Consider the following 8,711-nt stretch of genomic DNA (forward strand, 5'->3'; position numbering starts at 1 on the left):
AAAAGTTGGGAATTAGAGAGAAGTACAGGCAGTGATAGGTATACATAGAGAGATAGAAGCCCTGAGGAGAAAACAAGAGATACAAGGTGGTGATAGAACAAAATGAGAAGAGCTTTAGAAAAATAATGCAGGTAAAGAGAGTGGTGTGAAAGAGAGAAAGGTAGAAGGGTAAAAGGGTAGCAGAGAACATTGATGTGATGTAAAGCTAAAAGAGAAAATTCTGAGACATATTTGAAATAGTAGAGAAATAAGGCTGAGGTTGATTCAGAGGTAGAGGTAGTTAAATAGAGAAAGGGGAAGAGACTGTGCGGAAGAGAGATGTTTAAAGACAGACTGATAAATAGTTGAGGTGCTAGGAGTGAGCTGAAATGAAGTAAAAGGTCCAGATAGATATGTGCTTGTGTGACAGAGATAGAGGGAGAAAAAGAGAGAGAGGGAGTGAGAAGATGAGAGAGAGGGCAAGGGGTTGATGCTAGGGAAAAAGAGTTAGAGGTGCAAGAATAGAGGTAGACAAAAGGAGTAGCCTATTTAGAGAGGTGACAGAAATGGAACTGAGGTAGAGAGAAAGGGGGGGTGGAGAGGTGGAGAGGTGAGCTGCTGAAATAATAGAGGTCATTTGAGAGAGTAGGTAGAGAGAGGGAGTTGACATAGAGGTGAGCATAGAGAGAAATGAGACTGAGAGGTGATGGGAAGTGGTGAGGTAAAGAAAGGGCTGACAGAGAACTAGAGAGAGGTAAGGTAGCAGAGACATGGTGAACAAGCCAGAAGTGTGAGAGAAAGATACAAATAGGGTTGTTTGAGAAGTGATGTAGGTGGAGGATAGATAAAGGGAAGTCAGAAAAAAAGCAGAGAGGTACAAAGAGAGGAATGAGGTACAGAGATAGAGTTGACCCTGAGAGAGGTGCTCAAGAGTGACAGATAAAGCAGTAGGCACGAAAATTGATAGAGAGAGTGGTAAGATTATTAGAGTGGTAGAGAGAGATGAAGTTGAATAACATTTGTTAGTATACGAGAGAGGTTAGCAAGACAAAGGTGAGGGAGAGACAGCTGAGCTAGAGAGAGCTTTTGAAGGTACATAGAATTAAAGAAATATACTGTAGAGAGAACCTAAAAGAGAGGGTTAATGTCGGTGAGATAAATGGCATAGGAGAATATTACTTGAAACGTGAAACTTGAAACAAAGCTATTACCAACACCTGCCTGGTTTTTATGAGCACTATTCTTATGGCAGAAATTGTGACTCTCCCAGCTTTACCAGGGGGCCTTTTGGAAAGTGGGGCTCTGGCCAATTGCCTGCTTTGCCGATCATTTAAAATAATTCTGATGTGCCTCAGTGAACTGGCTCCAAAACATCTAACTGCCTATTAGTAAAAGTGCAAAGAAGGCACCGTCCTTTATATAACTATTAATCATATATAAATATCTCATTTTATTCCAATTTTAGATGTCTTGGGACTAATTCACAAACGCATGTAAGAGTACCGGAAAGTGCACTGGAGGAGTACTATACGTACTTCAAAATGCCTTTGTGAGTAAGTCACTAAGGCCCCTATTTATACTTTTTTAGTGCCGCATTTGCGTAATTTTTTTGACGCGAAAGCGGAGCAAAGTTCCAAAATGCAATTGTGCTAAAAAAGTATAAATATGGGCCTAAGGGGGTTATTACAACTTTGGAGGAGGTGTTAATTCGTCCCAAAAGTGACGGTAAAGTGACGGATATACCACCAGCAGTATTACGAGTCCATTATATCCTATGGAACTCGTAATACGGCTGGTGGTATATCCGTCACATTTGGGACGGATTAACACCTCCTCCAAAGTTGTAATAACCCCCTAAGTCTGCAGTTTGCTCTCAAAAACTGATGCTATTACTTTGACTGCCACATTCTGAGACTGCATGTGACTACATTTCTGTTTGCTGCTCATTTTTGCATGGCACTTGAGGATTGTAACACTGTCATCGGCTATTGTAAAAAGAACATATGTCCCAAAAGGCTTGGCCATGCAAGCTTCCTCTGCAGGGGTAATATCATAGATTTCTTTTTTTTAAACTCATTTTTATTGGCGTTTAATAGGAAATCACAACATACAAGCTTCCATAATACATATCAATGGTCTTCAGTTCTCATCCCCCCTTTTTCGGCCCAAGTTTGTTCCCACAGCTCCCAAATTTGCAGTGCATGCAACAGAAATGTGGTGTTCAGGCCTTGGGCTCCCCATTATATCACAGTGCCCTACGGGTGTGCAAGCTACACCTGCCCTATGCCTTGTCCTCTCAGCCAATAACTGGGCCAGTGTTCTCCGCAAGTGTTGTATGCCACCAGGGCAGGGGCCTGTCCCTCACATGAATAACTGACATGTAGCTGACTCTCGACGTAGTGCACCAAATTCTTGAACTAAATTATAAACTTCTAACTACATCCCAGGAAAGATCAGTGTCAGCACTGAGAGGATGTTGGTTGCAGGAGTCACACCCCAATATCACACAGAACAAGGGGGAACTAATCAAGTCAAGAGAGTGAGAGGAAGGGAGGAAAGGAAGTCCCAGGGTTTACACCCATCCATACATCCCACACCAGACAAATCCCAGCTCCCCCCTCCCAGCCCAACTCATTCACCCCTCATCCACACACCCCCTGGATCAGGACCCCACCTTCAGTCTCATTACAGACGTGTCCCTGCATTTCCCTTGGGGTCCCTTAGTGTGGAACGCTGCATCTGATGGGTGCTCCCACTTGGTCACCACATCCGACCACAGGTCTGCTATGGGATGACTATGAACTCCCCGTACCTCCTCCCTCTGCAGTACTCTCTCCTCAGTTGGGGCCCACAATGTCACATCACTAGCCCATGTCTCAACCCAGTCGATTTCCAGGCCATAGCTTTTCTTTTCTTTGCCAGTATCAACGCCAGGTCTAGGAACTTAGGGCCAGATGTAGCAAAGGTTTTTACCCATTCTGTGTCTATGGGAAAAAGTGTTCGTACATATGGCCCTTATTCCCCAGTTTTTTAGGCTTGGGCCTAGGGAAGGCTCCCAAAAGGCAGACTTCCATAGAATTCTTTAAGGCGCATCTCAGGGTCACATTTAGTTGTGCAAGGACACCTGCAGATGGGAGCACTACCATATCACACATTGGTGGCATGGCCTGGGTTCACCCCCATAAATCAATCCTATTCTGTGCAGTCTCAAGTATGCCCTATGTGTGTAATTATACTGGATATATTTTAAGCGGGTGTTATGGGACACCTTCTGAGGGTATGCCAACAGTCTCCCCCCATTCAGTTCTAAGATGTCTCAGCCCATTTCTGCAGTCCAGCATCTCTGAATGGTCTGTAGGCGTTTCCCAGCCATCCTTTTCAGTGCCCTTTAGAACCATGTACAAGGTGCCTCCCTAAAATAGGTGGGTTGCTGGTTCAATGTCTCCCAGCCACCAGAGGTCTTGGAACATTTGCAGAAGTGCCTCGCATGTTAATTATTGACCTGCCGGAAGGGCTGTCTGCTTCATTATGTCTGGATGAGGGTGCCCAGCTGGTAGCAATCGCTCACTATTACTCTCCCCACATCTGTCTGGAGGTCGTCTGCTTGCAGTATGTAATTGGGTCACCATAGGATAACCCAACTACTGGAATCTCAGAGGCATAAATTGCCATGCCTTCCATCTGCTTAAGACAGCACTGCTAGCAACATAGTGCTGTTGCCAGGAGGAGTCCTGGTCGTGGGATCCTCGGCATGGGCCAGAGCAGTTAGCGAGTAATATCACCAGATACGGTTCGGTTCCTAACCGTGCCACCTCCAGTACTCCCACCCTATTAAGCCATGGTGTAAGCCACTGAATTTGTGATGTCAGGTGTTACAGATCAAAGTCAGGGACCCCAAGTTCCCCCCACAAGGGGTGAGCAGTGAAGTGTGGAAAGCGAAACCTTCTGATGGCCACCATCCCACATAAGGTCCTTCAAGAGGTAATCCAATTGCTGAAACCATGATACTGTAACACTCACTGGCACATTCACAAAATAATAAAGCAGCTGTGGGAGCATGACCAACTTGGAGAGCGCACCATGACAGGCAACTTTAGGGAGCGCCAAAAATGGACACAAGATTTTAGGTATCGTATTACCTTGCCCAAATTGCTTTCTCTCCTCTTCATGGGCAAAGGCGATATACTCCCTATATATGTGGCATCAAAAGTTCTCCTGTGCTGAGTTTTATTGCTCCATAGCTTCAAGTAATCAAGGGAGAATGTCCTGGTCTGGACCCAGTGCGTTGTCTAATCTATGAAAAGTGTCATGAGGTCATGTGAGCTCCTAGTCAAGCTTCAGGTGTATCCCCACCATTTGGCTCAGACAGTGTTCCCATGCCACCGCCTTGAAGGTCTTCCATTCCACCAGACGCTTGAGGTGGTCTCAGTGTTCTCAAGTGAAGTACTAGACTATCTGATCATGTAATGCATCCTGATATACCATGTCTGGTAGGGCTGTCAACTGCAATTGCCATGCCGGGATCTTAGGGAGCTCATCCACCAGCTGAAAGGATAGGAGGAGTGGGTTATGATCAGATAGCAAGAGACCCATGTATTCACTGTGAGTCACATAGATGCACAACCCCCTGAACAGATGTAGAGATCCAGTCTGTGGGTACTTCATACATACTGGAGTAATATGAATAGTACCTATCCTTCATGTCCCAGTGAGCCATCCAAATTCCTCAAGCCCTCTGCGATCCAACGGCCCAATGCCCCAGGCATCGGCAGGGTCCATCATCCTAGTGCAGTGTCTAATACACAATTATATTCACCCCCAAGAAGCAGGGCACCGTCTGAAAGGTGATCCAACTGTGTAACAATGGAGCTCAGGAAAAGGGGGAATGGTACTGGTGTAGAGCATACACACTGCCCAGCACCACCAGTGTACTACACAGCCAATCCTCTACCAGAACATATGTACCCACTTTGTCGACTTTGACTGTTGTGGCCTCAATGGGGACCCCCGTCCTTATCCAAATGAGTGCCCCTCGTGCAAATTATATGGTGGTATGTACCTGCCCTCGACAGCTGTGCTTAGGTGGTCAGTTTCTACTCTTGTGAGTTGTGTTTCTTCTAACATGGCAATATGCACCCCATGCCTCTTAAGGTACATGTGGATTTTGTGGCATTTAGCTGCCGCTCGTATCATCCTAATGTTCAATGTCATAAGTTTAAAAGTATGTAATGAGGGTGTCATGACGGCTGTCCTGTTGCACTATCGGTCCCCCCGCACCCTCTCCAGTCACCATCTCTCCCAGATCTATTCCCCTGAGATAAAAAAAAAAAAAGAAACAAAGCAAACATGCATTCCAACTTCCTGGCCCTAGAGCACCGCAGCGGTGGCTGGCCACTCAAACAGCAATAACCAACAAAACAGTGATAACATTTATCCTCCATTCCAACTCTGTGGGATAAGAGGTGAGGGTAGGCTTAAAGTCTGACCAAGGTCTTTGCCTCTGTCTTACCACACCGGTCTCTGTGTGACCTCAGTACACCCACTGGAAGGATGGGGAACACCTCCCACAGCTCTTGAGGCACTCCTCCACCTTCACTAAAGGATATGGTCTGCCATCTGAGGGGTGATGTCTGGGGTGCTGTCATCCATCTGTTCCAGCCTTTCAGAATCCGAGTCCCCAGAACCACGTCCTGAAGCTGAGTCCTCCTCTGCATCAGTGCCTTTGGTTTCAGTCATCTTCTCCGCTGCCTGTAGGCTTGTGTCCTAGTGGGCTACATTAGTAAGCCATGTCGCACTGCCTCTGGGGAGCAACATTCGTCTCTCCACAGCTCTCCTCGAGATGGCTTGGCTGGTAGTGACCCCCACTCGCCTGCCCTGTACGCTTCAATCCAGGATCACGCTTCCTCTGTGTCCTGGCAGAAGTGTGAATTGCCATCCTCCATGATTTTCCTGGCGACTGTCCCGTGTTGTTATGTGTCTGTACAGTGAGGGTTTTGGAGGGCTCCAACACCCTCAGCACCAGAGAACTGTTCTCACAATCACAACTATAGAGCTCTCCAGTCCTCCAACTGCCACCAGTCGACCCCTGGGCCCCTCCTAACTGGCAGCCTGGCCCGGGTCATACCACCTGAGCTGGGGTGCGCACCAATAGACATTAACTTGGGGTGGGGCCTCCACTGCTACCCTGCATTCTTTCTTTGCCCCTGCAAGCTTCCTATAAGCGCAGCTTCCCTGCAGCGGGATTAGGTCTCTCACCACGGTCCCCACGGGAACGCCTACCTTCAATCTCATTAAGGCAAGGTAGGTTTCCACTTCCAAAAAATTACTTTAACTCCATAAATTTGGCGTTATACGGGTCTAGCACCAAAGTATAAATATGGAGTTAGTTTTGCACTGAATTAGAGTAAAAAGAAATTACGCTAATTCAGTGCAAACAGAGTATAAATATGCCCCTTAGCGTCAAAAAATGATGCTAATCTGGTCAGAATAATTCATAAATATGGTGCCCAGCTGGTGCTAAAAAATGGTGCAAGCCGGTGCAAAACATTTTGGTGCAAAACTGCGTTAGTGCAGTTTTGCACCAAAAATTATAAATAAGGCCCTAAATGGCTACCTTACGCCCCTTTAATACTAACTATTGCTTTTCTTTTTTTTTTCTTTTCTTTTTTTTTTCTGCAGACCATAGAGCAGACAAAGCCCAAGTGCATTAAGGGCTGTTTTCCAAAGCCGATGACACAAAGGAGAGTGATCACCCCTCGGTGCGTTGTCTTTTAAAACCGCAGGAGGCACTAAGAGAATTAAATATTCAACAAGTCATTTGATGGAGCTGCTTTGCTAGTGCTACATCTCCAACTAAAGTTACTTGCGGTTTCTTGGACTTTCAGAATGCTGGGGTTTGTTGTTGCATGATGTCACACTGGAAAAACGTGTTTGGATTCTCCTCTTACAATGTTTGTTCTTCGTGAACAAGGTCCAGTTAAAATAAAATAAATTATTTTAAAATGTACAAATATTGTAAAGAGTCGCCCTTGATTAAAGACTGTATCGGTCCTACAGTGCTAAGCAGGCTATGCTACTTTAACAATTTACATTTAAATAGGAAATACAATTTAAATGTAAATTAGCCAGCAAATTATTGAATTGGTTTATTTGCCTTTTATTTGTAAAGTAAAAGTGTGAAGAGAAACATAACTGCATTCCACAAACGCATGAAGAAATGCCTGATTTAGATTTTGGTAGATGGAGTAGTGTGTGTTGAGGACATTACCTCCTAAATCCCATCGTCACTCCATCTGCAAACTTTATAGGTGACCTCTGGTCTAGAGGTCATTTCTGCACATGGAAAGGAACCACCTTCACGTCTGTTTCTTACAATGCTTTAAAAGTTTGGTGGATAACTGACAGCGGTTTTAACAGCCGTCCACCAGACATTTTATTAGATTTTTTTGTTTTTCAAAAAGAAACTTACAAAGTGGAAGTTTGTTTCTGAGAATAAAAAAACACCACACATCGCCAGCGTCCTCACAGCTGTGAGGGGTGGTATTGTCTTTTTCCTATCTCTCACCAGCCGGGTTTTCCTGGAGGTGTCCGACAGGGAACAAAAAGAATTACAGCATTCGGTCTAAATAAGTCAGGTGGTGAAAATGGCCCTCCTGCGACGCTCCCTAGCCTGTCGGATCGTCAGAAGAAGTTTTCTATCGTTGGAGCCAGGAGGACTCCAGCAATGGAATATGAAGGTCCACTGGACTTTAAATAATGTGGTCAGACTAAGGAATTGAGGGCCATATTTATACTTTTTGGCACAAAACTGCGCCGGCGCAGTTTTGCATCAAAAATATTACCGCCGGCTAATGCCATTTTGGTGGGCCATGCAGGCGTCAAATTTATACTTTGACGCGCGGCGGCACAAACCACAGGTGGGTTTCATTTATTTTGCTGCACACCGCAGCGTCAAGTCGTAAAGCAAAACAACGTTAACGTGGCGGAAATGACTGTGGGTTGATTTACGACCCCGCAAACCGGATATGCGCCCTCTTCTGACGCAATAGCGTCAAAAAACCCCGCGAACACTGTCATTTCAGCAGAGGAGAGCCAAAATGGATCCCAGATGCCACTACACACCCCAGGAAGATGACAACCGACCAGGAACCAGCCAGGAGGACCCACACAAGAACCAGGACACTTATAAGAAGACAAGAAAGTGTCGCTTCAGTGCAGAGGAGCAGGAAATTCTGGTTAATGAGGTGACAGAACACCAGCACCAACTGTTTGTCACCTCAAAGTTGCCAATCAGTAGGAGAGTGGCAATATGGCAACAAATTGTTGACAAGATTAACAGTGTGGCAGAAGTACGCAGAACTGTCATTGAGTGCAAGAAACGCTGGCATGACTGCAAGCGCAGGACAAAGGAAAAGATGTCCAGGAACAGGAAGGCAGCACTGTAGACTGGAGGTGGGAGTCCAGCACACCAGGAGGCCCTGGACCACATGGAGGAGATGGTCGCAGCCGTCATCCCTGAGGAGGTTGTCACAGGGATTCAAGGACAGGACAGCGCAGACTACCAGGAGAGAACGCACATGCAGGGTAAGTCGCATGGGGAATTGAAATGCACTAATGTCAACTGCAACCGGGAGGGGAATACCTACTACACATTGCATGTAAGTCATCATATACATGGAGTGGCATGGGTAAAGGGGCACGGCATGGGGACATGGCCGGCACAGACAGAAGCT

General features: G+C 46.0%; 1 long non-coding RNA gene across 1 annotated transcript in view; it reads left to right on the forward strand.

Moving 5' to 3' along the window:
* The window catches only part of LOC138282367 (uncharacterized), a 46,699-nt gene extending 39,750 nt beyond the window's left edge, over positions 1-6,949 (forward strand). Inside the window, exon 4 of the long non-coding RNA XR_011200938.1 lies at positions 6,658-6,949. This is a non-coding gene — a long non-coding RNA (uncharacterized lncRNA). The remainder of the gene's footprint in view (positions 1-6,657) is intronic.
* The last annotated feature ends 1,762 nt before the right edge of the window (positions 6,950-8,711 follow it).

This window comes from Pleurodeles waltl, chromosome 2_2 (genome assembly GCF_031143425.1).
Source record: "Pleurodeles waltl isolate 20211129_DDA chromosome 2_2, aPleWal1.hap1.20221129, whole genome shotgun sequence".
In the NCBI taxonomy this organism is placed as follows: domain Eukaryota; kingdom Metazoa; phylum Chordata; class Amphibia; order Caudata; family Salamandridae; genus Pleurodeles; species Pleurodeles waltl.